The sequence below is a fragment of the Chiloscyllium punctatum genome, chromosome 23, assembly GCF_047496795.1.
Source record: "Chiloscyllium punctatum isolate Juve2018m chromosome 23, sChiPun1.3, whole genome shotgun sequence".
Classification (NCBI taxonomy): domain Eukaryota; kingdom Metazoa; phylum Chordata; class Chondrichthyes; order Orectolobiformes; family Hemiscylliidae; genus Chiloscyllium; species Chiloscyllium punctatum.
This window is the reverse complement of record NC_092761.1, coordinates 647,234-674,621: the sequence shown is the minus strand read 5'-3', so window position 1 is coordinate 674,621 and position 27,388 is coordinate 647,234. Positions and strand designations below refer to the sequence as shown.

Below are 27,388 nucleotides of genomic sequence, written 5' to 3'. Positions count from 1 at the left end.
TCACAGTAAACAACACAGGGAGGAGTTAGTGGGCTTTAATTCAGACCCTGAGGGCATGATGTAGGAACAATGCTGGGCAAGGAACATGAGAAAATTCTCAGGCTTCATTATCACCATCTTGTCTGTAAATTCATCTGTTCCACAGAACCCTCCCTATGTCTGTCAGTTTCTCCATTGTCTGTTTCATCGATACCACTTCCCCTATCTCTATCAGCCCCTACAATCCTGCTTATCCCTGTAAGCTCCTCATATCAGTAAAACTCTCCAAGTTTCTGCCTTTGCCTTTAATCCCGGGTTCTGTCACATCTCTCCTTTACTGGAAAAAAACAACTCTTCAGTTCCTTAAGCCATCCTGGTCAGTGTAGTCCTTTCCAGACCTGAAAAACCTCCCTGTCTTTGTGACTTTTTTGAACTCCTACTACCTTCATGATCTCTGTAACCTTCCCATCACGACAACAAAAAAGCTCTTTTCCTTAGTAACCTCCTCCAGCTGTGAGACTCCTCCTTGTCTCTGGGCACAAAGCAGAGTGACCCTGCTTCTCTCATAAATTAGTTTCTGCCTTTATAATGATGACTATGAACTCCTCCTGTCTCTAAAACTCAGTCTCTGTAAACACTGCTGGTCCCGATTGATGTAATTTCCTTCGGTAACAACAAATCTTTATACCTTAAATCTCCTCCAGACGCGACCACACAGTTTATTTCTATAACCTCAATGAGTGATAGAGTCCTAGAGATATACAGCACGGACACAGACCCTTCGGTCCAACCCGTCCATGCCGACCAGATATCCCAACCCAATCTAGTCCCACCTCCCAGCACTCGACCCATATCCCTCCAAACCATTCCCATTTATATACCCATCCAAATGCCTCTTAAATGTTGCAATTGTCCCAACCTCCACCACATCCTCTGGCAGCTCGTTCCATACACGTTCCACACTCTGCGTGAAAAGATTGCCCCTTAGGTCTCTTTGATATCTTTCCCCTCTCACCCTAAACCTATGCCCTCGAGTTCTGGACTCCCTGACCCAAGGGAAAAGACTTTGTCTGTTTATCCTATCCTATCCATGCCCCTCATAATTTTGTAAACCTCTATAAGGTCACCCCTCAGCCTCCGAAGCTCCAGGGAAAACCACCCCAGCCTGTTCAGCCTCTCCCTGGAGCTCAAATCCTCTAATCCTGGCATCATCCTTGTAAATCTTTTCTGAACTGTTTCAAGTTTCACAACAATTCTTCCGATAGGAAGGAGACCGGAATTGCACAAAATATTCCAACAGTGGCCAGACCATTGTGCTGTACAGCCGCAACATGACCTCCCATCTCCTGTACTTAATACTCTGACCAATAAAGGAAAGCATACCAAATGCCGCCTTCACTCTTTTATCTATCTGCGATTCCACTTTCAAGGAGCTATGAACTTGCACTCCAAGGTCTCTTTGGTCAGCAACACCCCCTAGGACTTTACCATTACGTGTATATGTCCTGCTAAGATTTGCTTTCCCAAAATGCCGCACATCGCATTTATCTGAATTAAACTCCATCTGCCAGTTAGCCCATTGTCCCATCTGGTCCAGATCCTGTTGTAACCCTCTTCGCTGTCCACTACACCTCCAATTTTGGTGTCATCTATAAACTTACTAACTATACCTCTTATGCTCGCATCCAAATCATTTATGTAAATGACAAAAAGTAGAGGGCCCAGCACTGATCCTTGTGACACTCCACTGGTCACAGGCCTTCAGTCTGAAAAACAGCCCTCCACCACCACTATCTGTCTTTTACCTTTGAGCCAGTTCTGTATCCAAATGGTTAATTCTCCCTGTATTCCATGAGTTCTAACCTTGTTAATCAGCCTCCCATGGGGGACCTTGTCGAATGCCTCACTGAAGTCCATATCGATCACATCTATCACTCTGCCCTCATCAATCTTCTCTGTTACGTCGTCAAAAAACTCAATCAAGTTTATGAGACATGATTTCCCACGCACAAAGCCATGTCAACTATTCCTAATCAGTCCTTGCCTTTCCAAATACATGTGCATTTTGTCCCTCAGGATTCCCTCCATCAACTTGCCCACCACTGAGTTTTGGCTCACCGGTCTATACTTCCCTGGCTTGTCTTTATCACCCTTCTTAAACAGTTGCACCACTTTTGCCAACCTCCAGTCTTCTGGCATCTCACCTGTGATTATTGATGATACAAATATCTCAGCACGAGGCCCAGCAATCACTTCTCTAGCTTCCCACAGAGTTCTCGGGTACACCTGATCAGTTCCTGGGGGTTTATTCTCCTTTTACTGTTTCAAGACATCCAGCACTTCCTCCTCTGTTTCTCTGGACATTTTGCAAGATGTCACCATCGATTTCCCTACAGTCTATATCTTCCATATGAATTTCTACAGTAAATACTGATGCAAAATTTTCATTTCGTATCTCCCCCATTTTCTGCGGCTCCACACAAAGGCCGCCTTTCTGATCTTTGTGGGGCCCTATTCTCTCCTTCATTACCCTTTTTTCCTTTAATATATTTGTAAAAACCCTTTGCATTCTTCTTCATTCTCTTTGTCAGACCTATCTCATGTCCGCGTTTTGCCCTCCTGATTTCGCTCTTAAGTATACTCCTACTTCCTTTATACTCTTCTAAGGATGCACTCGGTCTACCCTGTCTATTCTTGACATATGCTTCCTGCTTTTTCTGAACCAAACACTCAATTTCTTTAGTCATCCAGAATTCCCAATAATTACCAGCCTTCCCTTTCACCCTGACAGGAATATACGTTCTCTGGATTCTCATAACCTCATTTCTGAAGGCTTCCCATTTTCCAGCCGTCCCTTTAGCTGCGAACATCTGCCTCCAATCAGCTTTCAAAAGTTCTTGCCTTATACCGTCAAAATTGGCCTTTCTCCCATTTAGAACATCAACTTTTAGATCTGGTCTATTCTTTTCCATCACTATTTTAAAACAAATAGGACATCAACTTTTAGATCTGGTCTATTCTTTTCCATCACTATTTTAAAACAAATAGAATTATGGTCGCTGGCCTCAAAGAGCTCTCCCACTGACAGCTCACTCACCTGCCCTGCCTTATTTCCTCAGAGTAGGTCAAGTTTTGCACCTTCTCTAGTAGGTACATCCACATACTGAATCAGAAAATTGTCTTGTACACACTTAACAAATTCCTCTCCATCTAAACCTTTAACACAATGGCAGTCCCAGTCAATGTTTGGAAAGTTAAAATCCCCTACCTTACCTACCCTATTATTCTCACAGATAGCTGAGATCTCCTTACAACTTTGTTTGGCAATTTCATTTTGACTATTGGGGGGTCTGTAATACAATCCTAATAAGCTGATCATCCCTTTCTTATTTCTCAGTTCCACCCAGATAACTTCCCTGGATGTATTTCTGGGAATATCCTTCCTCAGCACAGCTGTAATGCTATCCCTTATCAAAAATGCCACTCCCCTTCTCTCTTGCCTCCCTTTCTATCCTTCCTGTAGGATTTGTATCCTGGAATATTAAGCTGCCAGTCTTGCCCATACTTGAGCCATGTATCTTTAATTGCTATGAGATCCCAGTCCCATGTTCCTAACCATGCCCTGAGTTCATCTGCCTTCCCCGTTAGGCCCCTTGCATTGAAATAAATGCAGTTTAATTTATTAGTCCTCCCTTGTCCCTGCCTGTCCTGACTGTTTGACTCCCTTCTGTTCTCAGCTGGACCCGTCTCGGATCGAGCTCCCAAAATCCTCCCTGTGATTGTTATCACGTCCCATCGCCGCATTCCTCCAAATCTCTGTAAAGTCCTCCCATTCCTAAAACCCGCCCTGTATCTGTCACCTGTCCCAGCTTCCACATCCCTCCCTATCTCCCTATCTCCGTAAGACACCATCCCCCCACCCACCCCCGTCCCAGTTACTACATCCCGCTGTATCACGAAATGCCAGTAGTCACTATAATATCAGATTAAGGCGTGAAAGCAGGAATACTGTACTGGGTTAAATGATCAGTCGTGATCACATTGAATGGTGGGACCGGCTCTGTGGTCAAATGGCCGATACCTGCTCTTCTTTCCTGTGCTTCTCTATAAACATACGATCCATATAACCTCCTTCAGTCCCCACATCCCTCCCTCTCTCCATAAACTCCTTCAGTCCCCATGACTCTTCCTATCCATGTAACCTGAATCATTCCCCAGAAACCTCCCTAACTCCATAACCTCCAAAAGGTCCCACGACCCTCCCTATCTCCATAATCTCATCCTGACCCAATGACCCTCCCGTTCAGAGTAACCTCCTTCAATCCCCATGATCCTCCTGATCTGTGCAACCTCCTTCAGACCCAACAGCCCTGCAGATCTCTTTGGCCTCTTTCAGGCCCCACATCACTCCCTATCTCCATAATGTCCTTCAGTCACCACTGCACTCTCTGTGTCCATAATCTCATACAGTCCGCACATCGCTCCCTATCTCCATAATTTCCTTCAGTCCCCACGACCCTCCTTATTCCCAAAACCTCTATTACCTGTTGAACCTGTAAGCTACATTTTTCAGATTGATAAACACGAACTCCCATAACCCTTTCTGCTGCCAGTCTGAAACCAAGCAGTGTTAGCCTGACAGTAGGTCGGTAGCTGAAATATGTTTGAAAGGATATGTCAATGAACAATAACTGGACCCTTAGAAACGCTTTTAATAAAAAGAGAATATGTTTTTGAGCATGTTGGATTTTATTTTTATTGGTAAGAATATAAATGGCAGAATAGATACGGGTGTAGGAGTGGTTGTACCGAGGAAACGGTTTATTTGAATTTTCAGAAACCTTTACACAAGTTTCAATAAGGGCTAAAGAGTAACTTGTTAGAGAATAGGGCACCTTAACTGTCAGGACGTGGGTGAGATATTAGACGAAATAGTGTTGTCAGAATTTACTGTGGAGAAAGACATGGAAACTCGGGAAGTTGGGGACATAAATAGTGATGTCTTGGAAAGAATCCTCACCAGAGAAGAGAAAGTGCTGCAATATTAAAATAAATAAAGGTAGATCAATCCTCAATCACTTGTTAGTTTGATCCTAGAATATTGTGGGAATCTGGGGAAGATATTGCAGTGTCCCTAACAGAGATATTTATATTATCAACATACACAATGAGTTACTGCAAGACTGGAGGGTGTTCCATCACTTTAAGGCTTCAGGGAGCAGCCAGGAAATCACAGCCCAGTGATCCACTGGTATGTTGTTGGAGGAGATTCTGAGAGAAATGAGCTACATATATTTGGAAAGGCAAGGGCTGATTAGAGATAGTCAGCATGGCTTTGTGAGTGGGAAACCGTGTTTCACAAACCGGATTGACTCTTCGAGGAGTTGACCAAGAGATCGATGAAGGCAGAGCAGTCAACGTTGTCTACATGAACTTCAGCAAAGCATTTGACAAGGTTCCAGGGATGTAGAACATCTAATCAAGAGGAAGAAGGAAGCTAGCTTAAGTTTGAGGAACCAAGGATCAGAAGCTCTAGAGAGTTACATGGGGCATCACGGTGGCTCAGTGGTTAGCACTGCTGCCTCACAGCACTAGGGACGCGATTTCAATTCCAGCCGCAGGCGACTGTCTGTGTGGAGTTAGCACATTCTCTCCATGTCTGTGTGGGTTACCGACAGGTGCTCCGGTTTCCACCCACAGCCCAAAGATCTGCAGGTTAGGTGAATCAGCCATGCGTTGTTCAAGAAAGGGAATAGAGATAATCCTGGGAATCACAGACCTGTCAGTCTTCTGTCTGTGCAGATTATTGGAGACTCTGAGATCCAGGATTTATGATTCCTTCGAAAACCATAGTTTGATTATTGAATGTCATTATGGCTTTGTAAGGGACAGGTCATACCACACAAATCTTATTGAATCCTTTGAGAATGTGACAAAACACATTTATGGCTCATTGAGAAAGCACAGAGCATGGGATACAGGGAAACCTGCCTGCCTGGATACAGAATTCCTGGCCCATAGAAGACAGAGGGTGATGACAGATGGAAATCATTCAGCCTGGAGCTCAGTGACCAGTGGTTTTCTGCAGAGAGAGGTCAAAACATCTCTGCTCTTTGTGATTTTATGTATGACTTGGATGTGTGAGTGGAAGAGTGGGTAAGTAAGGTTGCCAATGACACGAAGGTTGGTGGAGTGGTGAATAGTGTGGATGTCTGCTGGAGGTTGCAATGGGGCATTGACAGGATGTAGAGCTGGGCTGAGAAGTGGCAGATTAAGTCAAATCTGGAAAAGTGTGAAGTGCTGCATTTTGGAAGGTGAGACTTGAATGCAGAATACAGGGGTAAAGGCAGAATACTGAATAGTGTGGAGGAACAGATGGATCTTGGATTTCATGAGCAGAGATCCATCAAATTTGCCATCAACCTGATAGTGTTGTTAAGAAAGAATATGTTGTATTGGCTTTCATTAGCTGGGGGATTGAGTTTTAAAGCAATGAGGTTATGCTGCAGCTCTATACAGTCCTGTTTAGATCTCAATTAGAATATTGTGTTCAGTTTTGTTCCCTTCATTACAGGAAGGATGTGGAAGCTTTAGAGATTGTAAAGAGAAGATTTACCAGGATACTGCCTGGACTGGAGGGCATGTCTAATAAAGAAAGGTTGAGGGAGCTAAGTCTTTTCTCATTGGAGTGAAGAAGAGTGTGGTGTGATTTGTTAGAGGTGAACAAAATGGTGTGAGGCAACGATAGATTGAACAGTGAGAGACCGCTTTATCCCATGGTACAAGGGGTCATAATTGTAGGGTGATAGGAGGATAGGTAAGGGGGGATTTCAGAATTAGTACTTTACACAGAGAGTGGTGAGTGGGTGGAACAGGACATTTTACCAGACTCTTGGATAGGTACATGGATGATAGCAAAATGAAGGGTATGTCAGTGAGTTTGATCTCACAGTCGGATAAAAGATGGGCATGGCATCATGGCCGAAGGGTCTTGTGCTGTACTGTTCTGTGTTCTACGTTCTGTCTGGTAATCTGGGTAATAAACTCAGATCAATGTAAAAGGATATGGCATTCAGGAGGAGCTAGTCAACTGGATACAAAATTGGGCTTGATGGTAGGAGACAGAGGGTGATGGGAGACATGTTGCCTTCCTGACTAGAGACATGTGACCAGCGGTGAAGTGGGTCCACTGTTGTTTGTCATTTGGATAAATGGTTTGGATGGGAATATTGGTTTTGTGGGAAGTTTTTTGAGTGATACTGAAATTGTTGGTAAAGTGGACAGTGCAAAACGTTACGTATGATACAACAGGGCGAATAGTACACTGGAGTAGTGGGCTGAAGAATAGTAGATGGAGTTTAATTAGATAAATGTGAGGTGTTCCATTTTGGTGAAACAAACCAGGGTGGGTTTGTACAGTTAATGTTCGGGCCCTGGGTAGTGTTGTCAGTCAGAGACCCAGGGATGCAGGTAGATTGTTCTTTGTAAGTGGTGTCACATGTAGACAGGCTGGTGAAGCAGACATTTGGGGTGGTTACCTCCATTCGGGAGAGCACAAAGCGTAGGAGAAGGATGTCATGTTGTGGCTGGAAAAGATATTGGTGGGGCCACCATAAAACATTGTTGATCAGTGGGAAGAATTCATCTGGTTCACCCACCTCCTTTAGGGAAGGACATCAAATATTCTAACCTGGTCTGGCCGACATGTGACTCCAGACCCACAGCAATGTGGCTGACTCTGAGCTACCCTCTGGGTAATTAGCAGTGGGGTCAAAGACCGTTGTTCCAGGCAGTGACACCCACATCCCGTGAATGAATATATAAAAATACCGATGTCCCTCCGTACCTCTGCAAACCCCTCCAGCTGCAGCAATCCGTCCTGGCTTTGTAACACCCTGACCACTCTCTGTGACACTCTCACCACCTCCAGCACCTTCACCTCTCCCTGTTCCTATTGTGTCAATGAACCCTGACCGTGGCTCCCCTTCCTACAGCCCTCCTCCTGCGAGCAGACCCATTCCAATCCATTAACATTTACTCCTAAAACACTCTCTCACTTCAGGATTTTAAGTACTCTTTGGTGATCCTCTTCGCCTCATAATCTAGTATGATCCCTTTCGTCCTGAGTGAGGGATCAGTGGGAATTTCTTGCTGAGGTTTTTACTGTTTCAGTGGAATGTCCTTTTGTTGAGTATTTTGCATTGTTCCTTCAAATGGTTTCCACTGTTCATTTACAGACATATGTTTCAGTCTGTTTAGCTTGTTTATCTTGGTCAGTTCCCCTCTCACACACACATAATTGGCTATTTTTATTTCGACTTGTAGCTTGTCCTTTCTGTGTTTCACTTTAAAACTTTGTTTATTTAAACTGCACTTTATCACAATTTCCCGAAGGACCTCTCCAGGTGACATTACTCATTCACTAAGTTTCATTACACGGTCGCTCTGCGATAGTTATGTCCATTAACAGTTGCACAATGTGTTTTTCAAAGAAACACTGAAAAAAAATTCTCCGAACTCCTCTTCCAATATCAATGCTGTCCGTGTGATTGTCCCAGATTATAGAAATATTTACGTTTTCCAAAATTATCACAATGCCTTTGTTAAAAAATTCCAATGAGTTCCTGTTGAATGCAGTGATGAGCAATGAAATGCTGTTCGGTGGCCAAAACTATTACTCACCTTGTGTTTTTGGCAAGTAGTAACCAGAATTTACATTCAGACTGACTCTACCTCATGATCTGCGGCCAAATGATTTCTCTGTAATGCCTTTGGTATCCATTATTGTTAGCGTTACCCATTTTGCCTGAGTTTGCACAAGATTACGAACCACTGAATATTTTGTTCACCCTGTATTCATGTCTCCCTGTATTCATGTCTAAATATCTTTTATCTCTGTCTCACAAATCCATCGACCTTATTGCAGCAACGTTGTCCATTCAAAAAAAAACATAATATACTGCCTTCCACAATTTTCTGTTACAAATCTATTCGCTGATGTACAATTTTAGTTAAACTCTGTCCCATCCTGTTCCTTTCTGCTTGTCTTCAGCCACATTCCCATGCTGTTCCATTGCTTCACCTTTTCCCTTTGGATTTGGAAAGCTCCTTTCACCTGCATCCTCTCTGTCAGTTTAATGCCCTGTCCATAAACCTACCGACATGATTAGCCAGGACACTGGTCCCAGCACAGTTCCAGGGGGATCATCCTAATAGATATTTTTAAAAATCAGGAATGGGATGTGTGTGTCTCTGGCTGACCAGCCTTCCTTGCCCAGTCCTAGAAGCCGTTGAACTGAGTAACTTGCTCGGCCATTTCAGAGGGTAATTGAGAGGCAAACCCTTTGCTGTGGGGATGTCGTGCAGACCACGTGAGGATGGGCAGATGTCCATCTCTAAAGGACAAGTGTTTGGATTTATTGTACATCAGTAATGGTTTCATACTTATTTGTTGATTGTTACTTATTATTTTTCAAATTATTGATTTCAAATGTCCCCTTTTCAGATGGTGGGATTCAATCCTGCCTCCACTGAACATTAGCTGAGGTTTTGGATACATTCTGTCGCTATAATACCACTAGGTCATTACTTCACCTGCTCACTGGGTGCTCATCCCTGAGCACTAATACCAGGGCATCATGAAGCTAAACCCATTCTTCTGACACAATTGTGTGATCCTGACATCTTCCAGCAATGTGGGACTATTACTTAATATCGCTCCATTTTCCAGATCTCTGTGGAACTCAGTGCCATTCTCCATGTGTAACCCTCACTGCATCTGTTTAACTTCACATTCTGTCTATTTCTCTGTCTCCTGTAGGTACTCAGGAAAGGCCTGACTCAATAGCCTTTCCAGCTGCTGGGTGGATCGTCCATCACCTCATTGAATGCAGTTGGTCTGCCAGAGAGAGACAAAGGGAAAGGAGATCTGGAGCCTTCAATAAATCCTGTCGTGAATTAAGGTCACCCACAGTGCACAGAGCAAAGAACAATGAGAGGGATCCAAGCATCTGTTAACACAACATGACATAGTACAATGCTGGAGGGGAGCACAGTGCACACACACACCCCAGGCTCAATCACCACACCAATGTAAGTTATGTTATATTAAAACTCACTACTCTACAACAGTGTATCTATGGCATGTCTTGTGGTCCAGTGTCTTCAATAATTTTTAATTCCTATAACAGATCCTATCGCTGTAACCTCCTCCTTTCGATAGTCCCTCCACATATTTGAATTGTGCTGCATTCCAGACTACCTTCCTTATCCCTGTAACTTGGTTCAGTGTTAACAACATGCCTTATCTCGGTTGCCTTCTTCTCCAATAATGTAAACACAAGGACTGCAGATGCTGGAAACCAGATTCTAGATTAGAGTGGTGCTGGAAAAGCATGGCAGGTCAGGCAGCATCCGAGGAGCAGGAAAATCGACGTTTCGGGCAAAAGCCCTTCATCAGGAATAGAGGCCGGGAGCCTGCAGAGTTGGGAGGTAAATGAGAGGGGGGTGGGGATAGGGAGAAAGTAGCATAGAGTATAATAGGTGAATGGGGTGGGGAAGAAGGTGATAGGTCAGAGTGGAGGATGGGCGAAGGGAGCAAAGAGTTCACTGGGTGAATGGGGGTGGGAATGGGGGTGATAGGTCAGGGAGGAGGGTGGAGTGGATAGGTGGGAAGGGTGTTAGGCTGTTAGGACAAGTCATGGGGGGCTGAGCTGGAAGGCTGGAGGTGGCGTGTGAGGTATGGGAAGGGGAAATGAGGAAACTGGTGAAGTCCACATTGTTGCCCTGGGGTTGAAGTGTTCCGAGGCGGAAGGTGAGACGTTCTTCTTCCAGGTGTCAGGTGGTGACGAAGCAGCGGTGGAGGAAGCCCAGGACCTGCATGTCCTCGGCAGAGTGGGAGGGGGCGTTGAAATGTTGGGCCACAGGGCAGTGGGGTTGATTGGTGCGGGTGTACCAGAGATGTTCCCTAAAGTGCTCTGCTCGGACGTGTCCAGTTTCACCAATGTAGAGGAGAGCGCATAGGGAGCAACGGATACAATAAATGATATTGGTGGATGTGCAGGTAAAACTTTGGATGTGGAAGGCTCCTTTGTGGCCTTGGATGGTGGTGAGGGGAGAGGTGTGGGCGAAGGTTTTGCAATTTCTGCAGTGGCAGGGGAAGGTGCCAGGAAGGGAGGGTGGGATTTTGGGAGGCGTGGACCTGACCAGGTAGTCACTCAGGGAACGGTCTTTGCGGAAGGCAGAAAGGGGTGGGGAGGGAAATCTATCCCTGGTGGTAGGGTCTGTTTGGAGGTGGCGGAAATGTCGGCGGATGATTTGGTTTATGCGAAGGTTGGTAGGGTGGAATGTGAGCACCAGGGGCGTTCTGTCCTTGTTACGGTTGGAGGGGTGGGGTCTGAGTGCGGAGGTGTGGAATGTGGACGAGATGCGTTGGAGGGCATCTTTAACCACGTGGGAAGGGAAATTGCGATCTCTAAAGAAGGAGTCCATCTGGTGTGTTCTGTGGTGGAACTGGCCCTCCTGGGAACAAGTATGGCGGAGGCGGAGGAATTGGGAATACGGGTTGGCAAATTTGCAGGCGGTAGTCTGGGAAGAGGTGTAATCTAGGTAGCTTTGGGAGTCGGTAGGTTCATAAAAAATGTCGGTGTCAAGTCGGTTGTCATTAATGGGGATGGAGAGGTCCAGGAAGGGGAGGGAGGTATCAGAGATGGTCCAGGTAAATTTAAGGTCAGGGTGGAATGTGTTGGTGAAGTTGATGAATTGCTCAAACTCCTCAAGGAAGCACGATGTGGCGCCAAATCAGTCATCAATGTAGCGGAGGAAGACGTGGGGAGTGGTGCCAGTGTAACTACGGAAAATGGACTGTTCTACATAACCAACAAAGAGACAGGCATAGCTCGGGCCCATACGGGTGCCCATGGCTACCCCTTTGGTCTGGAGGAAGTGGGAGGATTTGAAGGAAAAATTGTTAAGTGTGAGGACAAGTTCAGACAAACGAATGAGAGTGTCGGTGGAAGGGTTCTGTTGTGGCCGTCAGGAGATGAAGAAACGGAGGGCTTGGAGGTCCTGGTCATGGTGAATGGCGGTGTAGAGGGATTGGATATCCATGGTGAAGATGCGGCGTTGGGGGCCTGGAAAACAGAAGTCTTGGAGGAGGTGGAGGGTATGGATGGTGTCTCGAATGAATGTGGGTAATTCCTGGACTGCGGGAGAGGGCAATGTCGAGGTAGGCAGACATGAGTTCGGTGGGGTAGGAGCATGCTGAGAGAATGGGTCGGTCAGGATGGTCAGGCTTGTGGATTAGATTAGATTAGATTACTTACAGTGTGGAAACAGGCCCTTCGGCCCAACAAGTCCACACCGCCCCGCCGAAGCGTAACCCACCCATACCCCTACATCTACATTTACCCCTTACCTAACACTATGGGGATCTTGGGAAGGAGGTAGAATCGGGCAGTGGGGGATCCCGGACAATGAGGTTGGAAGCTGTGGGTGGGAGTTCTCCTCCTGAGGTGATGAGGTTCTGTATGCTCTGGGAGATGACGGTTTGGTGATGGGAGGTGGGTCATGGTAGAGGGGGTGATAGGAGGAAGTGTCTTCGAGTTGGCATCATGGCTTCAGCAGTGTAGAGGTCAGTGCACCAGACTACCACTGCACCCCCTTTATCTGCTGGTTTGATGGTGAGGTCGGCAGAGGAAGTGGAGGGCTGCACGTTGTGAGGGTGAGAGGATGGAGTGGGGGAGGGGGTAGATAGGTTGAGGCGGTTGATGTCTCGGTGGAAGTTGGAAATGTAGAAATCGAAGACAGGTAATAGGCCAGCGCGGGGTGTCCTGGTGGATGGAGTATGTTGGAGGTGGGCAAAAGGGTCCTTGAAAGGTGGGTGGGAGTCTTGATTGTAAAAGTATGCTCGGAGGCGTCAGAAGAAGTGTTCAATATCTCAGCGTGTATTAAATTAATTGATGTGTGGACGGAGGGGGATAAAGGTGAAGTCTTTGCTGAGGATTGATCATTCATCCTCAGTGAGGGGGAGGTCAGGAGGAATGGTGAAAACTCGGCAGGACTGGGAGCTGGGACCTGGCGTAGGTGTGGAGCTGGGCGAGGCGACGGAGCCTGTTACTGGAGTGGGTGTGGTGTTAGGGGGAATGGGGGTGGAGTCATGAGCAGGGGTGGTGTTCCCCTCCGGATTCTGGGGTAGGGATTGTGATGGTGGGACCTGGGGTTTGTCAGCAGAATGCAAGTGCGCGGCATTGGTGGGGGCGGAAGTGGTGACAAACACGGCAGTCGAGGGGGGGGCATGGAAGTCACTGAGTGTGTGACATCAGCGATGATGTGAGGGGCGGAAGTGATGTCATTTTGGTGTGTGAGGAATTGTGAGGGGCAGAAATGGCATTTACTTAATGTTAACCAATAATTTCCTGTCACAAATCTATTTGACAATGTAGTATTTTAATTAAACTCAGTCCCTTACTGTTTCTTTCTGTTGGTCTTCATCCACATCTCCATGGTGTTCCAATATTTCAACCTTCCTCTTTGGACTTGGGAATTTCCATTCCCCTCAGACCTTTCCCCCTCCTCATCTGTGTCCATTTATAGCACACTGCATATTCCTGATACCTGGGGAGCCTATCCCAATAAAATAGCTCAGTCTTCCCTGTGTACTGGTAGCAGTGCTCACTGGTCAGAACCACTTCTGTTGATACCATTGTGTGATCCTGATACATTCCTCCACTCTGCTGATATCACTGTCTTTCTGCATGTGATATCCCTTACTTCTGGGTCTAATTGCTGCCTCTGTCAGTGTCTCTCACTCTTTGCAGCTACTCCAGATCCTGAGCTAACAGAATTCTCCACTCCAGAGGGACGCAGCAGAACAGGCCAGAAATGGACATTAGGAATTTCCAGATCTCTGTGGGATTCAATGCCATTCTCCATGTGTAAGATTCATTGCATCAGTGTAATTTCCCATTCTGTCTATTTCTCTGTCTCCTGTCGGTATTCCTGATGTCCCTGACTCAGCAGAATTCCCAATTCCTGTCTCGTCCATCACCACATTGAAGACAGTTGGTCAGCCAGAGAGAGATGGAGAGGGAGATCTGGAGCCTTCAGTAAATCCTGCAGCCGGTCAGATCACTCACAGTAAACAGCACGGGGAGGAGTAAGTGGATTTTAATTCAGACCCTGAGGGCATGATGTAGGAACAATGCTGGGCAAGGAACATGAGAAAATTCTCAGGCTTCATTATCACCATCTTATCTGTAAATTCATCTGTTCCACAGAACCTTCCCTATGTCTGTCAGTTTCTCCATTGTCTGTTTCATTGATACCACTTCCCCTATCTCTATCAGCCCCTACAATCCTGCCTATCCCTGTAAGCTCCTCCTACCACTACAACTCTCCAAGTTTCTGCGTTTGCCTTTAATCCCGGGTTCTGTCACATCTCTCCTTAACTGAAGAAAAACAACTCTTCAGTTCCTTCAGCCATCCTAGTCAGTGTAGTCCTTTCTAGACCTGAAAAACCTCCCTGTCTTTGTGACTTTTTTGAACTCCTACTACCTTCATGATCTCTGTAAATTTCCTGTCACAACAACAAAAAAGCTCTGTACCTTAGTAACCTCCTCCAGGTGTAAGACTCCTCCTTGTCTCTGGGCACAGTGCAGAGTGACCCTGCTTCTCTCATAAATTAGTTTCTGCATTTCTAATGATGATTATGAACTCTTCCTGTTTCTGAAATGCAGTTAGTCTCTGAAAACTCTGCTGGTCCCAAATGATGTAATTTCCTACGATAACTACAAACCTTTATGCCTTCAACCACCTCCACATGCAGTCACACAGTTTATTTCTATAACCTCCATGAGTGTTGGAGTCATAGAGATGTACAGCACGGAAACAGACCCTTTGGTCCAACCCGTCTATGCTGACCAGATATCCCAACCCAATCTAGTCCCACCTGCCAGTACCCGGCCCATCTCCCTCCAATCCCTTCCCATTCCTATACCCATCCAAATGCCTCTTAAATGTTGCAGTTGTACCAGCCTCCACCACATCCTCTGGCAGCTCGTTCCATACACGTACCACCCTCTGCTTGAAAAAGTTGCACCTTAGGTCTCTTTTATATCTTTCCACTCTCACCCTAAACCTATCCCTTCTAGTTCTGGACTCACCGACCCCAGGGAAAAGTCTTTGTCTATTTATCCTATCCATGCCCCTCATAATTTTGTAAACCTCTATAAGGTCACCCCTCAGCCTCCGACGCCACAGCCCCAGCCTGTTCAGCCTCTCTCTGTAGCTCAAATCCTCCAACCCTGGAAACATTCTTGTAAATCTTTTCTGAACCCTTTCAAGTTTCACAAAATTTTTCTGATAGGAAGGAGACCAGAATTGCACAAAATATTCCAACAGTGGCCTAACCAATGTGCTGTACAGCCGCAAGATGACCTCCCGACTCCTGGACTCAATACTCTGACCAATAAAGGAATGCATACCAAACGCCGCCTTCACTCTCTTATCTATCTGCGATTCCACTTTCAAGGAGCTATGAATATGCACTCCAAGGTCTCTTTGTTCAACAACACTCCCTAGGACCTTACCATTACGAGTATAAGTCCTGCTATGATTTGCTTTTCGAAAATGCAGCACCTCGCATTTATCTGAATTAAACTCCATCTGCCAGTTAGCCCATTGTCCCATCTGGTCCAGATCCTGTTGTAACCCTCTTCGCTGTCCACTACACCTCCAATTTTGGTGTCATCTGCAAACTGTACCTCTTGTGCTCTCATCCAAATCATTTATGTAAATGATAAAAAGTAGAGGGCCCAGCACTGATCCTTGTGACACTCCACTGGTCACAGGCCTTCAGTCTGAAAAACAACCCTCCACCACCACTCTCTGTCTTTTACTTTTGAGCCAGTTCTGTATCCAAATGGCTAGTTTTCACTGTATTCAATGAGATCTAACCTTGTTAATCAGTCTCCCATGGGGAACCTTGTCGAATGCCTTACTGAAGTACATATAGATCACATCTATCACTCTGCCCTCATCAATCTTCTTTGCGACTTCTTCAAAAAACTCACTCGAGTGTGTGGGATATGATTTCCCACGCACAAAGGCATGTTGACTATCCATAATCAGTCCTTGCCTTTCCAAATTCATGTACATCCTGTCTATCAGGATTCCCTCCAACAACCTGCCCACCACTGAGTTCAGGCTCATCGGTCTATACTTCCCTGGCTTGTCTTTACCACCCTTCTTAAACAGTTGCACCACTTTTGCCAACCTCCAGTCTTCTGGCATCTCACATGTGAATATTGATGATACAAATATCTCAGCACGAGGCCCAGCAATCACTTCTCTAGCTTCCCACAGAGTTCTCGGGCACACCTGATCAGGCCCTGGGGAGTTATCCAGCACTTCTTCCTCTGTATCTGAACATTTTGCAAGATGTCACCATCGATTTCCCTACAGTCTATATCTTCCATATCCTTTTCCACAGTAAATACTGATGCAAAATATTAATTTAGTATCTCTCCCATTTTCTGTGGCTCCACACAAAGGCCGCCTTGCTGACCTTTCAGGGGCCCTATTCTCTCCATAGTTACCCTTTGTCCTTAATATATTTGTAAAAACCCTTTGGATTCTCCTTAATTCTATTTGTCAAAGCTATCTCATGTCCCTTTTTTTCCCTCCTGATTTCCCTCTTTAGTATACTCCAACTTCCTTTATACTCGACATGTGCTTTCTTCTTTTTCTGAACTAAACCTTCAATTTCTTTAGTCATCCAGAATTCACTATACCTACCAGCCTTCCCCTACACCCTGACAGGAATATGCTTTCTCTGGATTCTTGTTATCTCACTTCTGAAGGCATCCCATTTTCCATCGTCCCTTTACCTGCGAACATCTGCCTGCAATCAGCTTTCAAAAGTTCTTGCCTAATACGTCAAAATGGGCCTTTATCCAATTTAGAACTTCAACTTTTAGATTTGGTCTATCCTTTTCCATCACTATTTTAAAATGAATAGAATTATGGTCGCTGGCCCCAAAGTGCTCCCCCACTGACCCCTCACTCACCTGCCCTGCCTTATTTCCTTAGCTTAGGTTAAGTTTTGCACCTTATCTAGTTGGTACACCCACATACTGAATCAGAAAATTGTGTTGTACACACTTAACAAATTCCTCTCCATCTAAACCTTTACACTATGGCAGTCCCAGTCGATGTTTGGAAAGGTAAAAACCCCTACTATATCTACCCTATTATTCTTACAGATAACTGAGATCTCCTTACAAGTTTGTTTGGCAATTTCCCTTTGACTACTGTGGGGTCTATAATACAATCCTAATAAGTTGATCATCCCTTTCTTATTTCTCAGTTCCACCAAATAACTTCCCTGATGTATTTCTGGGAATATCCTCCCTTAGCACAGCTGTAATGCTATCCGTTATCAAAAATGCCACTCTCCCTCCTCTCTTGCCTCCCTTTCTATCCTTCCTGTTGCATTTGTATCCTGGAACATTAAGCTGCCAGTCCTGCCCATCCCTGAGCCATGTTTCTGTAATTGCTATGAGATCCCAGTCCCATGTTCCTAACCATGCCCTGAGTTAATCTGCCTTCCCTGTTAGGCCCCTTGCATTGAAATAAATGCAGCTTAATTTATTAGTCCTACCTTGTCCCTGTTTGACTCCCTTCTGTTCTCAGCTATACCCGTCTCAGATCGAGCTCCCAAAACCCTCCCTGTGATTGTTATCACGTCCCATCCCTGCATTCCTACAAATCTCTGTGAAGTCCTCCCATTCCTAAAACCCACCCTGTATCTGTCACCTGTCCCAGCTTCCACAACCCTCCCTATCTCTGTAAGACACCCCCCCCCCCCACCCCACCCCCTGTCCCAGTTACGACAGCCCGCTGTATCACTAAATGCCAGTAGTCACTATAATATCAGAGTAAGGTGTGAAAGCAGGAATACTGTACTGGGTTAAATGATCAGTCGTGATCATATTGAATGGTGGGACAGACTCTGTGGTCAAATGGCCAATACCTGCTCTTCTTTCCTGTGCTTCTCTATAAACTTACTATCTATATAACCTACTTCAGTCCCCACAGCCCTCCCTATCTCCATAAACTCCTTCAGTCCCCACGACTCTTCCTATCCATGTAACCTGAACCATTCCCCACCAACCTCCCTAACTCCATAACCTCCAAAAGGCCCCACGACCCTCCCTATCTCCATAATCTCATCCTGACCCAACGACCCTCCCGTTCAGAGTAACCTCCTTCAATCCCCATGATCCTCCTGATCTGTGAAACCTCCTTCAGACCCAACAGCCCTGCAGATCTCTTTGGCCCCTTTCAGGCCCCACATCACTCCCTATCTCCATAATGTCCTTCAGTCCCCACGACCCTCCTTATTTCCAAAACATCTATTACCTGTTGAAACTGTAAGCTACCTTTTTTCAGATTGATAAACATGAACTCCCATAACCCTTTCTGCTGCCAGTCTGAAACCAAACAGTGTTAGCCTGACAGTAGGTCAGGAGCTGAAATATGTTTGAAAGGATATGTCAATGAACAATAACTGGAACCTTAGAAACACTTTTAATGAAAAGAGGACGTGTTTTTGAGCCTGTTGGATTTTATTTTTATTGGTGTGAATATAAATGGCAGAATAGATACGGGTGTAGGAGTGGTTGGACTGAGGATACGGTTTATTTGAATTTTCAGAAAACTTTACACAAGTTTCAATAAGGGCTAAAGAGTAATTTGGTAGAGAATAGGGCACCTTAATTGTCAGGAGGTGGGTGAGATATTAGACAAAATAGTGTTGTCAGAATTTACTGTGGAGAAAGACATGGAAGCTCAGGAAGTTGGGGAAATAAATAGTGATGTCTTGGAAAGAATCCTCAACAGAGGAAAAAAAGTGCTGGTATCTGAAAACAAATAAAGGTAGATCAAATCTTAATGTCGCATATTAGGTCGAATATTGTGGGAATCTGGGGAAGAGATAGTGTCCCTAACAGATACTTTTTTATCAATACACACAACGTGTTACCGGAAGACTGGAGGGTGGCTAATGCTGTTCCATCACTTAATGTCTGCAGGGAGCAGCTAGGAAATCACAGCCCAGTGAGCCAGTGCTGGGTAAGTTGTTGGAGGAGATTCTGAGAGAAAGGAGCTACATATATTTGGAAAGGCAAGGGCTGATTAGAGATAGTTAGCATGGCTTTGTGAGTGGGAAGCCATGTTTCACAAACCGGATTGACTCTTCGAGGAGTTGACCAAGAGATCGATGAAGGCAGAGCAGTCAGTGTTGTCTACATGAACTTCAGCAAAGCATTTGTCAAGGTTCCAAGGGATGTAGAACATCTAGTCAAGAGGAAGAAGGAAGCTAATTTAAGTTTGAGGAACCAAGGATCAGAAGCAGGGCTCTAGAGAGTTACATGGGGCAGCACGGTGGCTCAGTGGTTAGCACTGCTACCTCACAGCACTAGGGACGTGATTTCAATTCCAGCCCCAGGCGACTGTCTGTGTGGAGTGAGCACTTTCTCTCCGTGTCTGCGTGGGTTTCCGACAGGGGCTCCGGTTTCCACCCACAGGCCAAAGATGTGCAGGTAAAGGCAGAATACTGAATAGTGTGGAGGAACAGATGGATCTTGGATTCCATGAGCAGAGATCCCTCAAATTTGCCACCAAGCTGATGGTATTATTAAGAAAGAATCTGTTGTATTGGCTTTCATTAGCTGGGGGATTGAGTTTTAAAGCCATGAGGTTATGCTGCAGCTCTATACAGTCCTGTTTAGATCCCAATTAGAATATTGTGTTCAGTTTTGGTCCCTTCATTAAAGGAAGGATGTGGAAGTTTTAGAGAGGGTAAAGAGGAGATTTACCAGGATGCTACCTGGACTGGAGAGCATGTCTTATGAAGAAAGGTTGAGGGAGCTAAGGCTTTTCTCATTGGAGTGAAGAAGAGTGTGGTGTGATTTGTTAGAGGTGAACAAGAAGGTGTGAGGCAAAGATAGAGTGAACAGTGAGAGACCTCTTTATCCCATGGCATACATGGTACATGGGGGCATGATTGTAAGGTGATTGGTGGATGGGTAAGGGGAGATTTCAAATGTAGGTTCTTTACACAGAGAGTGGTGGGTGGGTGTAATGGGACATTTTAACAGACTCTTGGATAGGCACATGGATGACAGCAAAATGAAGGGTATGTAAGTTAGTTTGATCTCACAGTCGGATAAAAGATGGGCATGGCATCATGGCCGAAGGGTCTTGTGCTGTACTGTTCTGTGTTCTGTGTTCTGTATGGTAAACTGGATAATAAGCTCAGATCAATGTAAAAGGATATGGCATTCAGGAGGAGCTAGTCAACTGGATACAAAATTAGGCTTGATGGTAGGAGACAGAGGGTGATGGGAGACATGTTGCCTTTCTGACTGGAGACATGTGACCAGCGGTGAAGTGGGTCCACTGTTGTTTGTCATTTGGATAAATGGTTTGGATGGGAATATTGGTTTCCTGGTAAGTAAGTTTTTTTGAGTGGCACTGAAATTGTTGGTAAAGTGGTCAGTGAAGAAGGTTATCTATGATACAACAGGACGAATAGTACACTGGGATCGTGAGCTGAAGAATAGCAGATGGAGTTTAATTAGATAAACGTGAGGTGTTCCATTTTGGTGAAACAAACCAGGGTGGGACCTGTACAGTTTATGTTTGGGCCCTGGGTAGTGTTGTCAGTCTGTGACCCAGGGATGCAGGTAGACAGTTCTTTGTAAGTGGTGTCACAGGTAGACAGGTTGGTGAAGCAGGCGTTTGCGATTGAGAGTAGAAGTTGGGATGTCATGTTGTGGCTGTAGAGGACATTGGTGAGGCCACCATAAAAGCATTGTTGACCAGAAGGAAGAACTCATCTGGTTCATTTACATCCTTTAGAGAAGAACATCTGACATTCTAACCTGGTCTGGCCTGCACGTGACAGCAGACCCACAGCAATATGGCTGACTCTGTGCTATACTCTGGGTAATTAGCAGTGGGGCAAAGAATGTTGGTCCAATCAGCGACATCCTCATCCTATGAATGAATAAATAAAAATATATATATCCCTCCCGACCTCTGCAAACACCTCCAGTTGCAACAATCTGTACTGGCTTTGTAATACCGTTCAGGCCCTGACCCCTCTCTGTAACACTCTCACCACTTCCAGCACCTTCAGCTCTCCCGGTTCCTTTTGTGACATAAAACCTTGACAATTATTCCCTCTTCCATCTGACCTCCTCCTGGGAGCAGACCCTTTGCAATCCCTTTAAAACTTACTCCGAAAACATTCTCTCACTTCAGGATTTTAAGTACTTTTTGGTGATCCTCTAAGCCCGATAATCTAATATGATCATTTTTACTTGAATGAGGGACCGATGGGGATTTCTTGCTGAGGATTTGTCTGTTTCAATGGAATGTCCTTTTGTTGAGTGTTTTACACTGTTCCTTCAAATGTTTTCCACTGTTCATTGACAGGCACATATTTCAGTCTATTTAGCCTGTTTACCTTGGTCAGTTCCCCTCTCAAACTCATGTTATTGTTTATTTTTGTTTCTAGTTGTAGCTTGTCCTTTCTGTGATTCACTTTAAAACTTTATATTTCCTTAAATTGCATTTTATCACAATATTGCAGAGGATCTCTCCAGGTGACATTACTCATTTACTAAGATTCATCACACAATGGTCGCTCTGAGGTAGTTATGTCCCTAGCCAGTTGCACAATTTGTTATTCAAAGAAACACTGAAAACTAATTTTGTGAACTCCTCTTCCAATATCACTCTTGCCAGTGTGACTGTACTACATTTTGTGAATATTGATGTTTCCCAAAATTATCGCAATGTGTTTGTTAAAAAAATTCCAATGAGTTCCTGTGTGATGCAGTAATGAGCAGCGGAATGCTGTTCAGTGGCTAAAACTGTTCTGCTGCTTGTGTCCTTGGCAAGTAGTAGCCAGAATTTACATTCAGACTGATTCTACTTCATGATCTGAGACCAAATGCTTTCTCTGTGATGCCTTTGTTATCCATTATTGTTAGTGTTACCCATTTTGCCTGAGTTTCCGCAAGGTTGTGATCCATTGAATATTTATGTCCACCTTTTGTTCACCCTATAACCATGTCTCTCTGTTGTCTAAACCTCTTTTATCTCAGTGTCACAAATCCATCTACCTTATTGATAAGACTTCGTCCATTGAAAAAAAACATAATTTACTCTTTCCCACAATTTCCTGTCACAAACCTATTCACTGATGTACAGTTTTAGTTAATCGCTGTCCCATCCTGTACCTTTCTGATTGCCTTCAGCCACATCCCCATACTGTTCCGATGCTTCACCTTTTTTCTTTGGATTTGGAAAGCTCCTTTCACCTGAACCCTGTCCCTGCATCCTCTCTGTCAGTTTAAAGCCCTGTCCATAAACCTACTGTCATGATTGGCCAGGACACTGGTCCCATCACGGTTCCAGTGGGACCATCCTATTGGATTTTTTTATAAATCAGGTAGGGGATGTGGGTGTCTCTGGCTGACCAGCCTTTATTGCCCAGCCCTAGCTGCCCGTGAGCTGAGTAGCTTGCTTGGCCATTTCAGAGGGCAACTGAGAGGCAAACACTTTGCTGTGGGTATGTCGTGCAGACCACGTGAGGATGATCAGATCTCGTTGTCAAAAGGAAAGTGCGCGGTACGCTGGCTCAGTGATTAGCACTCCTGCCTCACAGCACCAGGGTCCCAGGTTCGATTCCAGCCGCGGGCGACTGTGTGGAGTTTGCACATTTTCCCCGTGTCTGCGTGAATTGCCTCCAGATGCTCCGGTTTCCTCCCACAGTCCAAAGACGCGCAGGTCAGGTGAATTGGCCATGCTACATTGCCCATGATGTCAGGTGTATTAGGTCGAGGGTGATGGGTCTGAGTGGGTTACTCTTTGGAGGGATGGCATGGACTGGTTGGGTCGAAAGGCCTGTTTCCACACTGTAGGGAATTTAATCTAAGGGATTGTGATTTTTGTACATCAGCAATGGTTTCATATTTGTTTATGGATTGTGAATTGCTATTTTTAAAATTATTGATTTTAAATTCCACCATATCTTATGATGGGATTCAAACCTGCCTCCCCTGAACATTAGCTGAGGTTTTGGATAAATGCCCGAACAATAATGTTACTAGGCCGTCACTTCACCTGCTCACTGGTTACTCATCCCTGAGCACTGACACATGAAGCTAAACCCATTCTTCCAACATGATTGTGTGATCCTGAAGTCTTCCTGCACTCTGGTGATATCACTCAGTCTCTCTCCATGTGGTATCCCTCACTGTGTGGGTCGAATTGCTGCCTCTGTCAGCGTCTCTCACTCTTACAGCTCCTCCAGATCCTGAGCTAACAGAATTCTCCACTCCAGAGAGACTCAACAGCACAGGCCAGGGATGGAGTTTGGGATTTTCCAGATCTCTGTGGGGTTCATTTCCATTCTCCTTGTGTAACCCTCACTGCATCAGTCTAATTTCCCATTCTGTCTATTTCTCTGTCTCCTGTAGGTACTCAGGAAGTTGCTGACTCAATAGACTTCCCAACTGCTGTGTGTCTCATCCATCACCTCATTGAAGATGGTTGGTCAGCCAGAGAGACAAAGGGCAGGGAGACCGGGAGCCTTCAATAAATCCTGCAGTGTGGTAAGATCACTCATAGTGACAGAGCAGAGAACAATGAGAGGGCTCCAAACATCGCTAACAAGACAGGACGCAGATACAGTGCTGGATGGGGAGCACAGTATAGACACACCCCGTGCTCAATCACCACGTCTACTTTAACTTATGTTGCAGTGAGACAGCATCGGGAGTTCATAGTTATCAATCCAGTCCTGTGCTGTCTTAGCGAGCATCAGTACAACAGAGGGGAGAGTAGGCCTCCGACAAGAGGTTGTGAATGCTGCCTGGGATCTTTCTGTTCTGTGTTCTCCCTCCAACACTCTACTAAGACTCACTACTCTGCAACACCATCTGTGGCATGGCTTGTGCAGCAGTGTCTTCAGTCATTTTTAACTCCTACAATAGTCCCTGTCCCTGTAACCTCCTCCCTTCCCGATACTCCCTCCACATATTTGAGACATACTGCATTCTAGACTACCATCACTATCGCTGTAACTTGCTTCAGTGTCTACAACATGCCTTATTTTGGTACACTAATCCTCTTTAGCTGGATACAGAGTGATACAGCACGGAAACAGAACCTGTGGTCAAACCCCTCAAGGCTGCCCATGTTTCTTATACTCAATGAGTCTCATTTGCCTGCATTTGACCCTTATCTCTTCAAACCTTCTCCTCTCCATGTACCTGCCCAAATGTCTTTTCCATGCTGTAATTGTTTTTGTTTCTCCCATGTGCCTGAGGCAGTCTGTTCCGTTTATGCACCATCCTCTGTGGATAATGTTCCCCTCAGCTCCCTCTTTAAATCCTTGCTCTCTCACCTCCTGTTATACCCTCTAGTTTTGGACTCACCGACCCTTGGTTATTCACCATTCTTAGGGTCACCTCGTGGCCTCCTCTGCCCAAGGGAAATATTCAGGACAAAGTTACAAATATCTCCAACATATGTAACAAAGTGCTGGCCAATGTCGGCAAATGTGCCAAATATCGCTTTCCCCACCCTGTCCACCTGGTATGCCACTTCCGAGGAACAATGTAACTTGCACCCTCTGGTCTCTCTCTCTCTCTCTCTCCGACAACCCTGGCCTGAGCCTTTCCATTAACTGTATTAGTCCTCCCTGGTTTGTCTTAACAAAATCCAACCCCTGAATTAAACTCCATCTTTCATTCCTTGGTCCACTGGCCCAGTTGGTCAAGATCCCCTTTGATAACCGTATTTACTGCCCACGACACCATTCATTTGATCATCAACAAACTTTCACACAATCACTCCTATATTTTCAACTAAATCGTTTATGTCGATGATGCACATCAGTGGGCCCAGCCCTGATCCTTTCTTCAATAATGGAATCAAACCATATTCTTGTCATAGAGCCATACAGCATGGAATGTGACCCTTCAGTTGATACCCACCATAATCTAAAACTAAACTCTTCCCAGCTGCCTGTTGCTGGCCTATATCACTCCAACCCTGCCCTATTCACCTGTTTATCCAAATATCTTTTAAATGTTGTAATTGTACCCACATCAACCCCTTTCTCAGGAAGTTCATTCCACACTCAAACCACCTTCTGTGTAGCAAATTGCCCCATATCTTTTTTTTGAACACCTCTCCCCTCTAACCTTAAAAATATGGCCCCTGATCTTGAGACTCCCCCATCCTGAGGAAAAGGCAACTACCATTAAATTGATCCATATATCTCATTTTTTTCATAAACCTTTATAGCATCATGTCTCAACCCCCAGGCACCAGTGAAAAAAGACTCAGCCTATCCAGCCATTTTTCAGATCTCAAGCCTTCCATACCCAGCAATATCCTGGTAAATCACTTCTGAATGTCCTGCAGCTTAATAATATCCTCCCTGTTAACTGCGCGACCAGAACTGGACAGAGTCTTGCAGAACAGGCCTCACAAATGTCTGTGCAAACTCAACATGACGTCCCAAATCCTACACTCAATGGACTGAGCAATAGTCAGGCATGCAAAGCACTGTCTTATTCGTCCTGTGATGCAGCCTTCAAGGATTATGTACCTGAACCCGGAGGTCCCTCTGCTCTAAAAGACTTATCAAGGCCTGAGCATTAATTGTATAAGCTCTACCCGTGTTTGTTTTACAAAATGCATTACCTCGTATTTATTCAGATTGAATTCCATTTCTACTTTTTCAGCCCATTCATTCACCTCATCAAGATCCCTTTGTCATCTCACAAAACCTCCTTCACTGTCCATGATGCCACCCTCCAGCCTGCCAGCCCATCACACATGGCTGTCTGTAGTACACATACCTTTACTCGGGCCTCCACAATTTTTTCCCTAGCATCCCACAGTGTCCTGAGATACACTTAATCAGGTTCTGGGACTTGCCATAGCTTTGAGTTTTAAAACCTCCAGCGCCAGCTCTTTTATAACATGCACTCTTTTCAAGTCATAGAGATTTACAGCATAGAAACAGACCCTTCGGTCCCCAACTCGTACTGGCTTACCCGGTCTAAATAAATCCATTCCCTTTTCCAGCATTTGGCCCATATACGTCTATACCCTTTTAGATTAGATTACTTACAGATTAGATTAGATTACTTACAGTGTGGAAACAGGCCTTTTGGCCCAACAAGTCCACACCGGCATGCAGAAGCGTAACCCACCCATTCCCGTACATTTAACCCTTCAACTAACACTACGGGCAATTTAGTATGGCCAATTCACCTGGCATGCGCATCTTTGGACTGTGGGAGGAAACCGGAGCACCCGGAGGAAACCCACGCAGACACGGGGAGAATGTGCAAACTCCACACAGTCAGTCGCCTGAGTCGGGAATTGAACCCGGGTCTCTGGCGCTGTGAGGCAGCAGTGCTATCCACTGTGCCACCATGCCCCCCACCCTTACTATTCAGATGCCAATTTTAAATGTTGTAATTGTATCAGTCTCCATTACTTTCTCTTTCAGCTCATTCCATACACACATCACTATGTGTGTGAAGAAGCTGTCCCTTCAGTCCCTCTGTAAACCATTCACCTCTAAACTTAAATCTATTCCCTCTATTTTTGGACTCCCCAACTTCTGGGAAAAGGCCTTGAATGCTTACCCTATCCATGCCCCTCATGTTCATATAAACCTCTGTGAGGTCATCCCTCAGTCTCCGATTCTCCAGTGACAGTAACCCCAGCATATTCAGCACCAACCCGGGCAATATCTTGTTAATCTTTTCTGAGTCCTTTCAAGTTTCACAACATTCTTCTTGTAGCAGAGAGACTGGAATTGCAGAGAACTCCAATTGTGGCCTACAATATTACTCTTGTTCCCTGAATTCCCCAGTCTTTCTCCACAGTAAGTTCTGGAGTGAAAAAAATTGTTTAGGATCTTAGCAAATATCCTGCAGTTCCACACATCGATGGCCTCATTGATCTTTAATGGACACTATTTTGTCCTGAGTTACTTATGTACTCTTAATATACTGATACAATCACTTTTGGATTCCCCTTTCCTTCTCTGCTGAGGCTATTTCATGTAGCCTTTCTCCAATCCTGTTTTCTACTCAAAGTGTATTCCTACAGCCCCTGTATATCCTCAGGAATTCCCTTGATCCAGCTGGCTATACCTGACATGTGCCCCCTTTTCCTTGACCAGACCCTCAATAGACAGCCAGTGTTTCCGAATGCTGTCAGCATTGACCTGCACACAAACAGGAACATGCTGGCGCTGATCGATCAGTTTATCTTACTTTTAAAATATTCTCACTTGCCAAACTTC

General features: G+C 45.2%; 1 long non-coding RNA gene across 1 annotated transcript in view; it reads left to right on the top strand.

Moving 5' to 3' along the window:
• LOC140493957 (uncharacterized) overlaps positions 1-27,388 on the top strand; it is a 75,228-nt gene that overhangs the window by 27,484 nt on the left and 20,356 nt on the right. Inside the window, exons 4-5 of the long non-coding RNA XR_011963796.1 lie at positions 9,800-10,071; positions 23,532-23,666. This is a non-coding gene — a long non-coding RNA (uncharacterized lncRNA). The remainder of the gene's footprint in view (positions 1-9,799; positions 10,072-23,531; positions 23,667-27,388) is intronic.